At 42.9% G+C, this 20,017-nt stretch overlaps 1 protein-coding gene across 6 annotated transcripts in view; it reads right to left on the reverse strand.

Annotated features, from left to right (window-relative positions):
• The window catches only part of SPTBN1 (spectrin beta, non-erythrocytic 1), a 138,852-nt gene that overhangs the window by 109,934 nt on the left and 8,901 nt on the right, over nt 1–20,017 (reverse strand). Inside the window, exon 1 of one of the 6 annotated variants that reach the window (XM_054818940.1) lies at nt 12,561–12,719. The exons of the other annotated variants lie outside the window; for them this stretch is intronic. The gene's annotated coding sequence lies outside the window, so the exon portion shown is untranslated. Of the gene's footprint in view, nt 1–12,560; nt 12,720–20,017 lie in introns of those variants that run through there. 6 annotated transcript variants of the gene reach the window in all.

Here is a 20,017-nt window from a genome sequence, read left to right on the forward strand (position 1 = left end):
GTATGTTAAAGGTACCATATGGATTCTAGTTGTTATTTCTTTAATGAAAATAAACCCAGAATTACTAACAGAATGGGACAACTTTTGCTTTGGTGAGATTATGTGATACTTAACTGTTGGTTAGGGAATGCCAGCATTTCTTTGAATTCAGAACTGGTTGGAAAGCAAGCTGAGAAACAGAGGAGAGCAGTTTGATATTAAATCCCCCACTTGAAAACACGCATGGTAAAAATTGTTCTGCAAATTAGCACAAACTGCAACAGTTTCGGTGCAAGGTGGTCAGTGCACCCACCACTGATGAGCTGAGAAGGAACAGCACTGCCCCAGCACATCTGCACATGAAGCCTCTGAAGTGACTACATCCTCTTTGCCTCTTCAGCGGGAAAGTATCAGACCACTGTATAATCTTTAAAGTATTTCTCTCTGAGTCCATGTTTTTTTCCTTCTCTCCTTTCAAAGGACCTACAATTTTTTACACGAAGATACTGGGATGACAGGTGCCCCCAAGGAAGGCCTCAGACAAGGAGGGAGCACACTGGCAACACGCTTGTCTCTGCTTAGCAGCATCACGTTTTCACCGGCATAAACCTCGCAGGCACAAGCGCTGGCGTGCACGCACAAAGCCCAGCGAGCACAAACCCTGCCGCCTGCAGCTGTTGCAGCACTGAGCATGGGACTCCATTTCAAAACTCTACAGTCATTTCCCCTCCAAGAGACGAGGTCCTCTTTGCGCACGTGCACATTTTTGACTGTGCAAAACCAGAAACGTGGCTGAAAGCTATTTGAAAAATGATCCTTCCCCAGCAAGAGAGGAAAATGACAGCAGTCATACGAGTAAAGCACCGAGTTAGATAGCGTACAGCATAATTCTACCAGGCCAGCAAGGTTTCTGGTTCAAGTAACCAAACACAGCTCAAGCTGCTGGTTCCCAAAGAGGAAGAAACATGTCTCACCGTCCCCAGAGGAAACAAAACACACATCATCCACTCATCAGCCTCTTGTCAGAAGAATTAAGAGCACCACATCCAAACTGGTCTCCTCGCTTCTAAACTAATCGTTACTGGGTTAGTGGTACTAACCAGAGGAAGAAGACAGGTAAAACTAAGCATACTGCCTGCATTTGCCCACATTGAAGTTTTAAATGGACACCAGCTGTTAATTCCTTTCTACATTCTTCACATTTTTTTGGCCAACTCCCAACGAGACTAACAGAAACCTTTCCCCTTAAACCTTCATCTGATGCATAGATAAAATAGTCAGGCGTTTTCAGGCAAGAAGAAGAAATATATATCATTATTGCCTTAATTTAAATGCATGCCTGTAGGTCTTCAGTGCATCCCTGCCCTTTGAAATGGGTTAAAGAGCCTTAATGCCATCTAAATTAAGTCAATTCGTTGTTCAGGGCATTTGTGACCAAACAATTTGAGATTCATCCTGGGAGGAAAAAGCACACAGGCCAGAATTTAAAACCCTGGGAAAGATGATGATGGATGTGGAGCAAAACCCCAGAAAAGCTACATCTTAAATAACTTGGCTCATTATTTTGGTTCTTTGATGTTTCAGCTATGGTTAAGTCTTTTTTTTTTGTGTAGGTATTTTAGTGCACATCCTTATATGCTGCTTGATGTGAGATGGAGATATTTATCATTTTATATATGATACAGTGATGACTCTTTCCAGGTTTCTTGTGTCAGCTTGCTAATACCTAGAGTACTGCCCTGTACGCTTCTGCACTTTCTGTGAAAAGGGCTGGCACTCCTGCAATCAATTACCTACGTTGTCTCGGCTGCTTTAAAAGGACCGCCACAATATTCTTCCCCAAAACTTCACGGCAGTACTCATACTTATGAACAGCATGAAAAAAAAGTCTAGTAAATAACTTTGTAAAAAGCAGGGCAGTCACATCAGATGAAAACAAGAAAGTTTTCCTTGAGACACCTCGTTGATCTCAGACACTACAATCTATTTTTGCCCGCGTGAGCTTGAAGGACTCTGCAAGGCCCTGGGCTTTGTGTTAGCCACAGTCTTGTTACCCCAAGGTGCTACTCCCACAAGCACAGCTCCTCCAGCCAAGGAAGCTGCACCCAGGGCAGCCAAGCTGCAGCTGTGGCGACACGACCTCTGGCCAGCCCGACCCGGCCAGCTCTGCCCCAGCAAGCCTGGACCTTGGCTACACAACCACCGAAAAGATGTTTTCCTGGCATCGGGGCTAGGAGAAGGGCTCCCCAGCTCCCTCTGGTCCCTGGGGCCACGCACACTGGCCCCCTGAAAAGTGCCCAGAGCGAAAGGTACTTTCCTCCGAGGTGTGCATTAGTCACAGTTCTAAATACTCTAAATAAAACAGGCAAATAAACAAGCCAATGACATTTAGCTCTTTCAAAATATCTTAACTATTGTTATTGGCACTTTGTTCTAACAGCTTCTGGCAACATGTAAATAATGGCTTTATTTGCATACAGCAGCTTTGCTAGCCTCCTATACCCAGGGAATGGAAACTGCTTTTCGGCAACAGAAAAAAATGACACAGCTTTGGTCCAAGAGCTTTATGGCTCTTTGCATTGACCTCACCAGCAAACAGCAGTTACTGAACAAAGTATTTTCACACTAAGGTCTCAAACCCTATCTTGTGAAGCATTCAGGAAAAAAAAAAAACAACAAAAAAACCAAAACAAGCAAATACATTGTATTTCTTCTGTGATCACTCAATTTGCAACTGGTTACCAGGTGCAAAGCCCAAAACCTGCCTACAAATCCCAGAAAGTCACAACACTCAGAAGCTGAAGAAAAAACAGCATACAGCAATGATATGTAAAATATCTGATTATTATTTCATTCTGAGTTGAGTTTTTTTGTCTGGGAAATAGATCCTCACTTGGCACCTACCCAACCCAACAGCTGCATCGCTTTTCTACTTCCACAAACACTCTAAAAGTTAGCCAAAACCCTGTTTGTGCTGGCAAACACCCAAGATTTTATTATTATGTACTATTAGTTCATAGTGAGAAATGTGCACTACAGGAAAAAAAAAATCCAGAGAAGCTAAATAATTGGGTACAGATGCTGAAGATTTATGAAGCTCTATCCACTGGACAGTATCTTACATATTGTTTCTATCACCTGTTTGCTTTCTGAGTTTTTAATAAGATAACTATGCATGCTATCCTTGATGAATATTCTAGAATTCCTCCTTCAAAATCCAATAACTTTTGATCTCCACTTGTCTCCTCTCAAGAATAATCTCTCTTCATCGTTCCATAAATGCCACTTTATACTCATTTCATATTTAAATAAGATCTTGACTGTTGTTTTCATTATCTGACAACTTCTGAATGCAATCAGACTGTGTCATTCCTACTTCATGTCCCAAAAACTAAACCTGGCACAACGTGCCAAATCCTCAGCATTTAGAATTCATGATAAAATATCTCATCAACCCAAAGACACTGTTCTAAATACCTAATCATTTTCACCTTTTTTCTTCCCCCCCCCTATTTACTGGCAAACAACATCTGCTCAACATCTTTGGGGACTGTTGCTTCCCCAGTATTAGAGAGATGCCCAAACCTCACTGAGGCCAATACTCAGGTTAAGCTGCCTACAGAATTAACCCAGCCCCAGCCAGATTTCTGAACCTTGGTTCATTAAATTTATTCTACAAAATACTCGGAATGTGCAAAGTACCACAGCTGACAGCAAATACTATGAAAGTAAAAACACAAGAAAATCATTGGCATTTTTCATAACTGACGTGTAATGGTTTTGCCATTTCAAATTACATCATGAGTGCTTTCTTTCTGCCAGCATAAAATGGCAAAACAAGGTACGTTCATTTGGTTGTTTTTTCCAAGAATTTGCAAAGGAGGATAAATCACTAAAAAAAGTTGCATTTCTGCAAACCAGTGCATGTGACTGCTGACATTTCTGCTCCGGCACCATCAAGCAAGAAGCATCCGGGCTCCCTCCCATCCCTGCCCGAAGCACACCGTGACTTGGTCGGATAACCTGACATTTGCCTTCACCTTTCCCACAGGCCACAGTTGCTGATAAACTCTTCCTGACAAAAAATGATTTCATCCTTTCCGATGATGTGGCTTACACAACATAGATTGTATGAAGGTCGTGACCTCATTATAGATTTAGACACTCAGTTCCCCTCTGAAAAAAGTACATCATCTGGTAAAATTGGAGGGGGGGGGTGGGGGAAGATCTACGGAGATCAAGTTTTTCCTACGGGTCTGAAATAGACTTTGTCCGTCACAATTGTATCTCTGGTTCAAAAAAGGTAAAAATCCCTATTTAGACAAGCACAGACTACAGGGTTTCCCCCTGTTCACCAACTGGCCGGTGCAATAGATGCCATGGTGCCATGTCCAGCCACGCTGTCTCTATACTAAACAAGAGTCAAGAGACACTGAAGACAGCACGCTGGTTCCCTTTCTACCCCAGGGAACTTGGATGGCAAAACGCAATGTTAAGAAATGCCAAGTACAGAAAAGTTCCATTTTACATCATTAAGTGTTCTGCCATGGACGGCAAGCCAACATTTGCTGCTTCAGAAAATGACTACCCATTCTCTCCACTTTCTTTGCAAATAAATAAAGCGAGGAAAGACTTCCACTACATACTGACTCCACCCCTGAACAGTTTTTGAGCTGCCTTCTACTGTTTCCAACAGAATGATGGCCTGAAATCCTCAGTCAGTTTGATTTTATCTTTTTCTTTCAAGTGTCTAAGAAGTGGTTCAGAAATGGTGGCAAAACAGTGCTGTTTCCCTGAGTGTCTGCACAGACTGCCCAAATCTGCTCTAAATTCCAGCCTGAAGCATGAAAGTAGAATTACATTGAATTTATCAGGGGGAGGAGTATTTGTTTGGTTGGTTTTTGTTTTGTTTTTATCATTGGATTTGAATCTGACCAACTGCCTCCAAGGACAAAAACGCTGCCGCACAGTCGTTATGGCTGGCAGTATTCAGCTTCACTACAGCTCTGCTTTCTTGATTCACGCTCCCTGCGTTCAGGGCTTGCTATGGAAAACCTCCACCTTCTCCCTGAATTTCAGAAGACCTTAGTGCCTTTAATTGTCTTGGGTTATGGAAATATAGAAAACAATTTGGATCCAGGAGGAAAGAAAGTGAGAGAGACATCTGTCACATGCCACTGGCCACTTGCCTTCGCTACCGAGCGGATTGGTCCTTAATTCAATAATATTGTATTTCATGGATCTGCAATAAGAATAAAAAATTATACAAGAATAATGTACAGCCATTTTGTGGACTGTACAGAGTGCTCAGCCGCAATAAACCAATTTCTCTTCCTTGACTGCCTCTTCAGTGACCAACTGCAGAAGAAAAGAAGAATCCCAGACCATTTCTTCTTGCTTAGGACAACAGCTCAGGACCTATCCAGAACAAGGCAATCACCATACCATTTTCTTGAATTAATGGTGAGAAACAAAAAAAAAAAAATCACCACAGATACTAAATGTTAACCCTGAGGAAGGGATTATATCCCACAGATACCAGCATGGAGATGCAGACTCTGGCTCATCACAAGTCCGATGAGTGAAAGCAAATGCTTCCAAAGTACAGCTCACCGTACTCAAGCTGAGCAATCACATCCATGTTTAAAATAGCTATACCTACCTGAGATAACCCAGGTAGTAACTCACACAAGACATCCGAGTATAGAATTTGACATTGCAAATGCAATTTTATTAATTACCCTGTAAAACAGCAGTGTTGCCTCTCACATAATATGCAAAAGAAGAACTAGGCTCTGGAATTATTTAGACAATAACAATGGCAGGTGGTTTTCATTTTTCTCTGGGTCTTTTAAGTATGACAGGGTGATACGGTCATGAAGGAATGTTTGCAGACAAATGGCAGAATCTTATTTATATTTTAAAAGTAAAAGCTAAGATTCTCACATATTTAAGATTTACACCTGCAGATTTACAGTTAAAAAAAAACCCCACACGGCCCTGAAGCAATTTAGAAAGCGCTAATCCTGATCATTTCCCACCTAATGACTGTTTACTACACAGTCCTTTTAAATGCTTGGCAGCTCTCCAGATCTTCTCCCCTTTTCTTTCTCCTACAGATCACTCTAGACAGCCATCTTGGGTGAAGAAAACCCACCAGAGGAGAACGCTCTATGCGGTCTTTTCAGGCTCTAAAAGCTTTGTTTCCCAAGGGAAATCCTGAGCACTGCTTCACTTTCAAGGCAAAAATAAAATCTTAAAGCTTTAAAAGCATTGCCAAATAAGAGTGCAGAGAAGGAAAAAAAAAGAGCAGAAAAGTTCTTTTCTGAAGGATTTGAAAACTGCCATTGGTTTTACAGTTTTAAAGGCAGCGGGACTAGTTCTATTACTCCTGCTGGGAATAGATTTTGACATATTGTACAGATCCACCCCGTCACTTGTTTCAAATGACATTCACTGTCATTTGGCATCTTTAAAAATGGAACAATTATTTGTGATTAAATGATCTTACTCTGCCTGCTACCCCACCAGCTGGTGTAACCCAGCGTTACCACTGCAGCTCACATGCATCTGGAGAAAGCCCAACTCTCCTCATTACCAAAAATGCAGCATAACAGTTCATTAGGGAAAGTGCAACACTACTGCAGGCTTCCAGAGACCTCCCAAGTTGCGCTGGCATTGCTGGTTGTAACGTTCCCAGACGTCTCCCCGAGCCCTGACTACCATGTTCTCAGTGGCCCTCCACCCATGACGCAGCACGCAAGAGTCCACTGCCACTAATAAAAGCGAGAACCAGCACAGGAAAGCACAGAGAGTGTTTTAACTGAAAAAAAAAAAAGCAGTGCAATTTATCCTTCCCTGGCACAACTAAAACGTCTGCATGCGGAAAACACACAAATACAGGGTGATGCAGCAACAGCGTCAACTGTTACTCACGTGAAGTGCAGGGTGCTCAACATGCTGCAAGCCCAAACACCGAGCCCCTCATTAACAGCACGCCATCTAAAGCACCCATAGACCGGAATGAACACTCTGAGATCCTGAGGTGGGCAAATTCCCTCCTCCCAAGGCACGTGTCAAAGCTCTCTTTCTCTGGGCATCAGGGAAAAAGTGAGATCTAAAGGCACAGATTTGAGCGAGGATGGTAGCTATTCTGTTACAGGAATAAAACAAAAACATGACCAACCCAATGCACTGCAATCAATATTTTAAATGAAATCAGCCAAGCCCATATTCAAATCAGGTCAACAGTAATTGAGCACCCTTATTTGGAAAAGTAAAACCAGAAAACGTCTGGATCAGTGCATTTCTCAAAGTGAATATATTAATGGGAGTGTTTGGAAATGCATGATGCACTGGTAAGAGGCTTTAATATAAACCTCAGGATTACACTATGTTAGCTTTTTGATTATTATACTCTCCATTAAAACCCATGCGCTGTGAAGACAGCAAGAGGTTAAAACAGACCTGCAGTCGTTCTTAGCCCTTTCTTTTCCTAAGGATCCTGCTGTTAGTTTCTATTTGTGCAACACTTGGTATCACAGCCGGACAGAATGAAGCACTGAAGGTGGAATTTTATATAAAACATTTCTATTAGTGATGGCACCAGTCAACACAACATACAGAAAGAGGCCTCATAATTTCAACGGTGACAGCAAAATTGTCCCCTCTTATTTCTAGAATGATCTGCTTGGTTGACTCCATCTTAACACACCGCCTCACCGCACAGTGATTCAGCCATTTTAATTCCTGAATGACTAGAGTTTGCTTTCCCTTCGGCATGGCACTGTACATCAGGCTCAGCTGTCTTGAGAGCAGGAATCTCTCCGCATAAAACACATGCAAGTGAAGGTAAAATAAATAAATAAATAAAAATTTTAAGTGAGGCTAGGGGAAGGTAGTAAGAGGTAGAGCACAGTAATGGGACTGAATACGTAAAAATGCAGAATTTTTAGATTGTCCCTGGCTTATTTTTCCAAACAGGCATCTCAGGAAAAACTCTGCAATCTGGTTCTCTTGAGAGGGTAATGATGAACGCAGGCTGTATCTCTGCTGCCTTTAATAATAGCTCCGGAGAAAAAACCCAAATTCCCAAGCTGTAGGAGTGAGCTGGCGCACACCAAAACAGAGGCTGGGTGTGCAGACACTTGTAGGCAATGCAGACGTGGCGCAGGAGCAGCGGAGATGGGGTGCAAAGCTGATAGTTTGCCAACACAACTTGCGAGTCACGTAGCTGCATGAGTCACGCTCCCACCCTGAGCTCCCAAGCATCCCTCCTGCAGGCTGCCCTGAGCTGCTCAGGGCAGGGGCTGCGACCCACGGCCAGCGTGGGGAGGTCCGGCTCTCTCCTAGAGAGGCCTACGGCAGGCGCAGGACTTCCGAATCCTGAAAATTTCACCGTTCTCTGCCTAAAAGACAGTCGCATCTATGCAGAAGATGGGAGGCAGATGCAAATCATGACACAATGCCACAGCGTGGTATTTATGCAAACACACGTTAATGCCCACAGCACGCGGAGCCAGCACGGCACGAACTGGAGCTTCTTTCGCTCAAACAGGAGCTGCCAGTAGAGCAACAGTCGCATTAGCATCCTTTGTAACCCACAAGGACGTACGTCACTGCATCACTTTGCTTTTGGAAAGATGTCAAAAGAAAAGGTTACCTGCAAAAATCAGAGTTTATTTTTGTCATACTGCAATACTATTACTTGCACTCCTCCAGCATTTAGAAGGGACAGCTTACAGCTCACGCAGACTGGCAGAATCAAATAGAAACGAAACAGTAAGTTCTTTCAAATGTTCATTTCTGACATTCCACAAAACTAATGCAAGTTCCAGGCAAACAGACCGGAGCCTTTCCACAGTAGCAGTGGATCAACAGAAAACAAGCTCTAGGCAATAGATGAATCTACACTACCCACTTTGGTGCTTCTTATCCTGCAAGTGCCCGAAGTACAATCCCTTCATTCAGTTATTTCACATTAATACTGTACTCAGTGACTGCTGAAAAGGTGCTGTAGCCGTAAAAACACTCTGGTCAACCATGACAAAATGATATTTGTGCTGACTACCACATTCTTGTTTACCAAATACGTTATAAAACTAGCATGAAAAACATGTTTATTACCCGAGTTACAAATATCAAGAGAAAAATACTCATTAACCAGAAATTTTAATCTATCCAGAACAGGCTGTAGAAGGACAGACCCAAACAAGCCATATTTGACACAGATAGATTAGACAGATGGTACAGTATGGTATAAAGGGGATTTGTGCCCGCTTGACTTTGATGTGGCTGAATTACTTATGAATTGCAGACACAAAACAGTTATGCTGGATATTTTACAAAGATTTAATGCCTATTAAAACTTCATACCGTTCGAAATTATCATACTCTGTACAACAAAATAGAGATTGTTTTGCAACTTCTCTTGCACACTTTTCAGAGCCTATCATTATGTATTAAAATATAAAATGGATATGAGCAGCATTTAGTATTTAACTAGTTCTATACTGTTCCAGAATCTTTTTGCAACCTGTGAATTCATGCAAGAACAGGCAAATTAACTGAAGATGAATAGAAATCCTGATTTAAAATAAAACCTCTGAAGGCTGCTGAAAGCCTCCAACTTCAAAACCGAAGGCACTTGGCACAAGAGCCCTCTGTATTCATCTGCTCCCTTCAGCAGTGGCTGCTATCAGATTCTCTCAGGGCTGTGGTGAAACTCAAGATTAAAAGATGTTATTGCAGGGAATACAGGAGGGGGTGAAACTCAAAATCACTATCACGTTTCTGGGGACTATCCAACCCCCAGTTAACACTGGGAGCCCCTGTGTATGGCAGCAACAGAAACAATGAATGCAGACACTGATTTAAAACAGGCCGTTTCCCCTGAAGCTTATTATTATACCTTAGAATAAGCATTTCTGGCACCTTCTGTAAACATCACAGGTCACATTCAGCATCAGTGCAATTCCACAGCCTTAAGCATACTCGTACCTGGATGGATTTGCTGTATTAGGAGAGCTGCAGTGTCAAACGATAGCACTAGATACAGCAAAGCAGGGAATTTCTCCAAACTGGCCCAAACCAGAACAAACAAGCATACGGTGTGGGTTACAGAGCAGGAGGGAATCTGGAGAGCAGGAAATTACAGCCAGCCTCAGACGTTCTCTACAAACCAATGGTTGCCAGCTATCACCTTACCTCCGAGATGCACCCAGCTAGATACCAGGACTATCATTTCAGGGGACAAAAATGACTCTACTCACAGTCTCCTTCCAACTCCAAAGAAGAAACGATGATATCATTGCCCATGCCAACTTGCATAAGCGGACCGTCTAAGCTCTTATATACAGGTGTCTGTCAGGAGTAATCCATCTGCAGAAAAGTTATTAGCTAAAAAAGAACAATCATCATCAATCGTCCAAAATGATAGTCAATTGTTTAGGGAGTTAATAAACAAGGTAACAGACTGTGGATTTGTGGAAATGGATATTCATGGTTTCATTTTACCTCTCTATTACCGCAAAACCTTTCTCTACTGACTTTTGCCACTGAGTGCTAGAAGGGCTCAATGCCTGGTTTGTTCTCGTTAACAGAAGGCACAATTGCTGGATGCCGAGTGCCCCTTTGACACACACACACACACACTCCGAACTGGCAAGAGGACACAGAACAGCATCTGGGGAGAGAGGGCGGTGACTGCACAGCTACTGCACAGAGAGGGCAAGAGCAGAAACAACAAATTAATTAACCGTTTCAACAGATGAGTTAAAAATTAGTCTCATCATCATCCCTTTAGCAATAGAACTAGCAGAAAGTATCCAAAGTAATGCTATTACCCCCCCACAGCAACAATCTCTTTAATTCTCTATATGCCTCATTTGAGACAAAACAGCACCAAGATTCAAAACTAGAGTAACTTTCTTACCTGCAGCATAATGCTAGAAGCTTAATTTTTACAGGTGTTAGACACCAACAACTCCCATCAAAATGAATTGGGTCTCCAATGCTCCAAGCCTAAGGCAAAACTGTCATCCCTCTCCCTTCATTAACCTGAACAGCGTAGTTTACAGCAGCTGAGTCTCTAGCACCGGCTTTCCAGGATCCCTCACCCTGCCCAGGCTTTCTGAAGGCTCACAGGGTCGGAGCAGGCAGAAGGGGGTTGTTACCTTCTTGGCAAGTCCAGGTAATACCCACAAAGATTTTAACCAATATAAAATTTACACCCATCAGTATTTTTCATTTTCTGTGAGTTAGATGGGAAAGTGGACAGACTAGAAGCCAGGTCACAAAACATCCCTGGGAGAAGAGGAGCCCTATGAGTATCAGGTGCTCACAGGGCTATGCAGGAATTCTCTAGCCCTGGGAATGCTGCTAGGGTGGGGATTTTGGGGTTTTATTTAATTTTTTTTTCCCCCCCATTTCAGGCTTTTCCCCCAGATCACATGGCACCTGAGCACACATGAGCCCAGCAATGCAGCCAGCACCCCAAATGCTACTCTGGGTAGAGCTCAAGGCCTGGCTGCTGCACCACTTGCTGCTCCGTACAGTCCTACTCCCAGCACGGAGAGAGAGAAGGCTATCTCCTCTGTGTACTCAAAGGTGGGTCATGAGCAAGTTGAGGACAAGGGATCTCCAAGTAAACCTACCAAGAACAGTAAGCCATTAGTCTAAATAACTTGGTTTTTTTCCCCTCCTGAAAAAGTATTGCCATTCTTATCCACATAATTTTCAATTTTGCTCACCTTTGCAAAGCTGGTCTCAATTTTAAGCTATTTGAAAAAGCCAAATTTGTTGCAGTCATAAAAATTAAGTTATTTAGTGTAAAGGCCATTATTTCCGCCCTTGAAGTAGATCTCTGTTAGTCTGGCAAGCATCAGCTTGCCTTAGTATTTAGGTTGTACCGAGTAAGCTGGTTTTTTACCAATACTTGTAATTTTAGAGAACAAGTGAGGCTATTTCAGAATGGCCAAATGCCCTAGCAAAATGACTTTCACAAGAGCATTTCAAGGCAATCACGTAGATTGCAGTAAGAAAAAAATGGGGAGAAAAATAGCTTAGAAGCCAGGACACAGCCAAAGAGGGCTGCAGCGCATGCTGTGCAGGAGCCCGGGCAGAGGCCTTGGTTCAAAATCAGTATTTCCTAATGGACCTGCTCTAAGTCTTTGCAAAGCAAGTTTAAGATTAATAGGGAGTGCTTTGGTAGCAGAGAACATATGCTTGCCCAATCGTTGATTGAGACTGCTTTTCTCACTATGATTGAATCACTGCTCAGGAAAGAAGAAACGGGAACTGATTCTAAAATAAGCCTCCCAAGATCTGATTCATGTTGCTAAATAATTAGTGTTTGTCAATGAAAAATGAGCACTGAAGCCAAGGTCCCTTAAGCTATCTCAGACACTTTTAGTTTTGTATACACCAAAAGTCATTTAAAAAAAATTCAAGACACCGCTGCAGCAACCTGGGCAAATACTGGGAGGTTCACAAGAACCACTACTTGCTTGTAGAGACCATGTGCCACCACACACTTTTTCAAACCACATTTAGAAATGAAAGTATAACTGAATAAAACTGACTTGGACAAAAGATGCTGGGGATGTCAAACAGAGAATGGTGAAGGTGACACATAATAGGAAGCATTAGGATCCATGACTGACAGAACGGAGAAGTGCCATCACGTATTCATGGAAATGCACAACCAGAGCTGGCACTGTTCAGCCATCTTCTTTTTCTTTGATAACTAAAATGTAACACAGAGGAGAATAAAAATTAACTTTTTTGGGAGGCCAGCCCTACAGTTACAGCCTATGGGCATGTTTTGCCCAGATAACAATGCCAGTGTCCAGAATTCAATCTCTTCTGTATGTTACTGAAGTAAAACAATGCTCTTAACTGCTTGCCCAAGGAAGCACTAACATGGCATTAAAAGTACGTCAGCATCTTTGTATTTAAAACAGTCAACAGGACTCAAGACATTACGAGGGGATACCAATGGTCTGCAGCTCGGTTCTTTGCACAACATACTGCGCTCAAACCACTGACATACCTTTCACACACATTAGCGTTACCTTCCAAAGACAAGCTACTAATTTCTACCTTGATTACTACAGGAAGGGTAACTCATAACAAATTCATTTCTGTTTATATTCAAGGCAAGAAAGTTACATTTAGCATGAACAAAGACAGAAGTATAAGATCTGAGGGATCTAATACAAATCTAATGCTTAAATAACACCAGCTCCACTTACATCTACAGGTGATCTGGTCAAGAGAAAAATCACTGGCTAATTTAGAGACCCTGAACAGCAACCAGAGGCCACTGCAAACCAAATTGTAACAGCTAGGTGTATGACATCCCCTCCCCTCTTAATAGCGTGGTTTTTTCCTGGCGTTTCATCTGTGACTGAAGTTCAGCCTGATCACTCCCCTTTGGGTTGACGTGCTTTGGGCTTTTATTTTAGTTAGAGAGGAAGTTTGGGGAGCATAAAGCTGTGACCAGGGAAGTATGGCTTGGTGCCCGGACAGGTGGGAGAACACAGAGGGACGTTCCCTTTCTTGGAGCACCTCCTGAAGGTAGGAACTCCAAAGCCAGTTGCTGGGGCACAGAGGGAGAGCCTTAGCACCTCTGAACTACTGCAATTCCCCTGTGATGCAGCCAGACAGACTGACGACACAGAGATTTACCGTGCCTCTTCACTTACCACTGGCGGTCAATCTGACAGCACACGTCACCCAATCCAAAATGGCATTCCTCCTGGGGTAAATCCAGGACAAGCCCATTATGCCACATATAATAGTGTCAGAGACCAAAATCATTCCAGTTATGCCTTGCTGGGATCCACCCTGCCTGCGTGGGAGCAATCTCCAGCCAGCGAGCACCCACCTCCATGCCCCAGCAGCGTGAAGCACTCACTGGGGAGCCGGGCCAGGCTGCGGGGTCCAGGCGTGGGGCTCTGCCTCAAGTTTCCCTGTTGCACACCAGGTCAGTAATGGCTGGCATGCTGGCAAAGCCTTCTGTGAAACAGAGCTGGGCAGCGCACAGCAAGTGCTCCAGCTGGGGACTGGGGAGATAGCCTGCTCTGGTCTCCTTTCGTAAGACTGCAGCTTAAAGTGGCTGACCATCCGACTGGTTTCCAGCAAAACGCAACTGGTTCAACCAAAGTTAAGTTGATAAATGAAATATTACTGCTGGTCTCCTCCCTACCCATAGAAGCCGAGCTAGAGAACAGGATGGAAAAAAGGATCTCTTTTCAATTTGAACTTCAAAGGCAATTAGAAGAACAGTACTTCCATCACTCACCTGGACCAACAAGATTATATGGACAAATTAGATTTTATTTCATGGCAGATGACAATTCAACCCCTCATTCTGGCTAAACAGTATTTGTTGAAAGCCCTTCTGGACTTCATTTCCATGATAAAAGGTGTGCATTGTTTGGCTCCCTTCCTTGCCTCATAATATCATTAAGATGACATTCAAGCCACATGACAGGTCTGGGTTTTTCCCCCCATTAAATATACAATGGTCATTTCAGTTTGTTTACCCTCTATTTCACCCTAAAGGAAATTCTCTTTTCCAATACATCTTTTGTTGATGGCAAATTTAAGGAAACTGTTTTGCTGAAACGGTATTTTATTATTAAATTTTACATTAGTTAACGTACAACAACATTGGGGGAAAGAAAATAAACACCTGCCTTTCATTTGTGCATTCTTACAGCACGTAGGCTGAGGATATCAGCACTCAGCGCACCCATTTGAACTTGCCAAGTCCTTGATCTTCCTACCAAGCTCCATCATTCAGGCTGCACCCACCCTTGTAAGAGGCCTCCCAAAAGGCAATTAGTGGCTTGCTACAATTTTCAGTCCTGCTGCCACAAGCACACAGGGCTGAACCCACAGTCTCCAGAGAGGAGGCAGGTCTTGCACCCCCTGCCAACGGAACAGGGTGCTGCTACCTGCTACCCACATCACTGTTACGCATCTGCTGGCCAGGATCAGAGTCCTGCCCTGATGAAATTCTCTGAATGTAGTTGTCTATTTTGAATTCCTACTTTTGCATTCTTTCTGGTCCGTTATTTCCTCCATTTGATTTCTAGATACTACTCTTCACTGTCTTTTGATCCATTTCCTGCTTCTTTCTTTCTCCCACACTCTTGTACTCTTTGTTCAACAATAACAACAGATGAGAGTTGAAGAAACCAGAGTGAAGAAGCCTCGGCTCAACTCCTACAAATCTCCAGCCTTGGGAGCGAACCTTTGACAAGCTCCATATTTAACTTCTCTGGTAAGACGAACGAAATAATTTCTTTATTCACAGCTATTTCAAACGCTGTAGAGAAGGCTTAATATTTTAATATTGGAATTGTAATAGCAATTGCAAAAGGAATGGCCTATTTTAAGCAATGCACTGACTTTATTGGATGGTTTACAATCATGGCACTGTAACACAGTGAGAGACTGTGCAAGGCAAGAGACTGCACAGGCAAGAGACTGTGACACAGACCGGTTTGTGCATAAGGCTTGCACTTTTCACGACATTTTGGATTCTGAACAGAAATAGGGTTTGGGAGATTTATCGTAGTCTCCAACAGAAACCACCATGCAGCAAAAAGCATAAAATCAGTAATTATGACAGCTTCTCAACACATCCAGCTGCTAAAACCAACCAGCTGCTAAAACCAACCTCAGGCTACAGCTAAAACCAGGTCTAGGAGGTAGGCATACACTGCAGTGTGACTAACTGGGACAATAGCTCCTTTCTTCCTCATCCCTAAGTCCTTGAAATTAAAAATAATTCATTAAAAAAAAAACCCACCCCACCCCCCAAAAAAACCCGCCACCAACCCAAACTCCACAGCTAAAATTAACTATAGGCTTGTATAAAAATCCCCTCAGCTGCATTACTTCTATTTTTCGTTTGGTTTCTTTTTGCTATGATACTCAAATTACAAAGCCTCCTCTCTCTTTTTGTTGATGTTACAGATAGCCTATAGCCTTCACTCTGAAACCAGCAACTCAGGAAGAAGCCCAGAAAGTTGTGTTTGGTTTCCCCCCCCCCAGAAAATACAACGTTTAAACAACACACTGTCAAACACAATGCTAATACTAACTACACCACTGACCACTCGAATCAGCCCCATGATATGTCCTGGAGCTTCCCGTTTCATGGCTATCTCAGACTGCCAACATCATGAACTCTCGTTCAGGCCAGAGTGAAATACCTCAGTACCAACAGACCAAGGATAATTCTTCATTGTTAGAGACCCGGGGTCCACTAGCAACAATCAACATCAAAATGTGCCAAGTGCTAGTCATTCAAAACCAAAGCTTACATCATTTCCCCAAACATGTCATTTTTTCTGGAAACTGGCTCATCAGTCCTTGTATGAGAAACCCAAACCCCAGGCAAGACTTACTCGGTCATCCTACTGATATAGCATCACCACCGCTAAAGCAGGAACAGGCTGTTAACACAACTGTCTTGCAGTATTAAGAAGAAAATAGGCTGCAACAAGTTTAGACACTGGGCTTTAACCTGTAAGATCACATCTTTGAAAGGAGCACTAAAAGCAGAGCGTTTTTCAGATGTAAAAATTGACAGTAGTTATATCTTGAACAAAACACCGGCAAGCAGGAGTTCAGACACTTCTGCTGTGACCTCATGTTTGTGTGGCTCCAAATACCTGAAAACAACAACCATGACCCTACTCAGAATCATTGGAGCCTCCCAAACCCACCATAACTGCCTGATTCAGAAACAACCACCCCAGGGAACAACAGGGCGCTCTCTCTGGTAAGTCTCATACCGCGTCTCCGAGACAGCTCATTGACCTCTCGGAGGAGTAGCGAAGGGTTTTCCAAGTGATTCTGGGGAACAAATTGCTCAGGTGCAATATTCAAGGACCACATATCAGCATGAAAAACTTTAGCATATCAAAGCAAACAACAGCAGCCATCTAACCTCCGATTTTTGATAGACTCTAAAATCTTGACTTAAAAATTATATTCTACCCAGAGAACTAACATGAATACTGCTTTTTTTTCCTGGTACTTATGTCTGAAAGCCAGCAGATCTGGAAGTGGTAAAATCATGGTCATTGCAGTCTCGACACCCACCAATCTTCCACTTGGCATTTCCCAAAGGTGAACTGGGCCTTCAGGTTGACTGCAGAAAAGAGTTCCAGCACTCTGAAGAGAAATAGCTGCATTTTCCAGGCAGTAGTTAACGAAAGTCAAAACCAGGACGGGCAGATTTTTAAAAGGAACAAGAATTTATTGCTCCTGATGACAATAAAAATGGAAGATTTGTTTAATTTTAACAATATAATCAAGGAAGGAAATGAGGTACAAAACATTCCAGTCTGCTACTATCCACTGAGGTCAATTCAGAGAAAAAGAAACTAAGTGGTATATTTCACCATGGTTAATTTTTTTCCCTAAACAGGTAAATTAGGTACTTTCTGTTTTGGGAAAACAAGATTATAATTTAGAACACTGGATCAAAACAGAGGAGTTTGCTATTTGCAAGAGCAATTCAACCAAGATTTAGGACCATGCTCCATATTCCATAAATATGTGACCAGAGAGTTGAAAACATCCCAGCCTCAGCCCACCACAGTGCCACTGTTGGCACCTTGACACCAACATCCCATTGCTCGAGAAAGCAGCTCACCCAGAATTAGAAAGGTTGGGATCTCAGTACAGTAACGTGAAGCACAGACAAAATGCACTGAAGTTAAATGTGCAGCTCCACCTTTTGCATGGTCAAGAGGCCCGGGACCCTAATCCTACAGGACAAAGACCAAGCTGGCGGTGGGATCACGTTCCCCACCTCGCTCACCAGGTCCTGAGCTCCTTTGCCAAACCAGGCCTATGGACATAAGGTTCAGACAGAAACGAAATGAGACCTACAACCCAATACCAACACGTACGTTCCCTCAAGACCTATCAAGTTTATACTGTAAATACTTCTGACCAGTGTGTGAACCACTGTCAGGCACAAAGCAAATTCAAAATAAGGTTTGTTATTACAGTAATATTTGCATAATACTTATTCATATGTATTATAAGCATAGTTTCAGGATAATTAGCCCAAGGTGAATTGCCCATCTCTTTAATCCTTTAATAACATGCTTGGAATGCAATGTGGAAATTCCCCTCTGATAGAGCAGTCATGCTGCCTGCATAGTGACCATTTCTCAACGTTCATTATGATCAAGCATTTTAGTCTTTTAAAATGGCAACATTTTGATCAATCCACAAAACAGAACATTAAAAATACATACAAAGTTATATTTTTGTCCTTGTTTTATGTATTTGCACACCCTTCTATCTCTCTTTAGAGCATAAAGTGATAATACGGCCAAGCTACTAAATATCAGAAAGGAGATGCATTTATATCAAAATACACATAAAACTTATAATGGTAAGACTGCCACAGGCGCCAATCTAATCGAGTTTGCTGAAAATTAATTTCAGGTCCAAAGCTCTTCCATGGCTCCTTGGCATCCTGCCACAGCTTATGACAACCAGAAGTTAAAAATGAAAACAGCTGTACTACCCTGGGTAGCGTGAACGCGCTGCTCTGCAAATTGCCCTTAAGGTGACATGTAGGTCCATCACCCCATGCCAAGAATCTGAGGAACTTTGGGACTCTCTGAATTCTCACAGCAAGCTGAGCCACTGCAAGCCCAAGTGATTCATGTTATTTTCTGCTAGTCGGCAGCAGCTGTAGAAACATCTCTAAAAGGGTTGGCGTGCCCTCCACCAACTCAGCGCTCCACCTAGCACTGGTATGTCCATGTGGTCCTCACCTGTCAGCTTGGCTTCAGCCAACAGTCCGTTACGTCTTCACGGTGTTTCTTTTCCACTTGTTTAGAAGAGGATCCTAGTTAAAGCAATCAAACTTCTGGTTTACCTCAACCTATCAGCAATAACCATGTAAACAAGCATCTCTAGATCCTGCTACACACCTACAGCGTATCTAAATGCTGATCTTTGGTACACACAATTCAGCAGCATAATCTCACTCAGGATTTACTACCCGATTAGGATGACTCAGACTAAAACCACAGATCAGATAAGAGGTATGTGCTCCCTATCACTCATACCTGCCCACAAAGAGGGTACCATCATCCTTGACTCCCAGAGTTATTTACCAACATTCTGGTATCTTTCAACGTTTTTTACAATCCTCACGTTTCTAATGTGGTTCAGAAACGTAACTGAGCAATATAAAATTATCTTGGATACGTTCTGCATATTTTTATATGAAGATTATTTAGAGCCTCAAGCACGTTATTTAAAGCCTCCTAACACATAGAGATAATCTGAAAAAGACAAAGCTCAGTGAAACTCAACTGGATTGCATTTTTTTACTTTACCTCCATTTACCTTCTACCTGAGTTTTATTGAAGCGTTACTCCTTGGAGCCAGATCCTGACCAGCAATAAAGCTACTTTACACACTCCAGCGATGGAAAGCTGCAAAGCTGGCTTAATAGGCCAAGTGGGGTGAGGGAATCCCCCCGTGGTGCAGAGCAGGGGTACCTGGTACGTCACATCCTCTCCCAAAACAAACTATGGAGCATAACCACTGCGCCTCACTTTATCCTGGGCTGGTGCAACAGCCTTCCTTTCCCAAAGCGTTGTAAACCAGCACAACCTAAAGCAGCCTTGCAGCTGCTGCACAACAGGCTAAATGAGTCTCCTCCCCACAGGGAAGCTCAGGGACTGCGGCACAGGGGACGTGAAACTGCTCTTCTCCAACCACAGGCCATGTGGACCTAATACCTGGGGCCAGAGATTTCCGTTCTGGTGCAGGCACGATGGCAGAGTTACTTCTTGTGGTCCTCAAGAGCTAAACTGATCCCAGGCTTGTAGTGCAGACCAGAAGCTGACAGGTATTTTTCCACAAATGAAGTAATCCATTTGCCTTTTAAAAAGTGCAGCTCATCGCTTGTCCTGAAATCTGCATGCACTAAAAGGTCATGACTTACAGAAGTCCAGACTTTTGTTCTGAACCTCATTAT

The sequence above is a fragment of the Grus americana genome, chromosome 3, assembly GCF_028858705.1.
Source record: "Grus americana isolate bGruAme1 chromosome 3, bGruAme1.mat, whole genome shotgun sequence".
Taxonomy (NCBI): Eukaryota; Metazoa; Chordata; class Aves; order Gruiformes; family Gruidae; genus Grus; species Grus americana.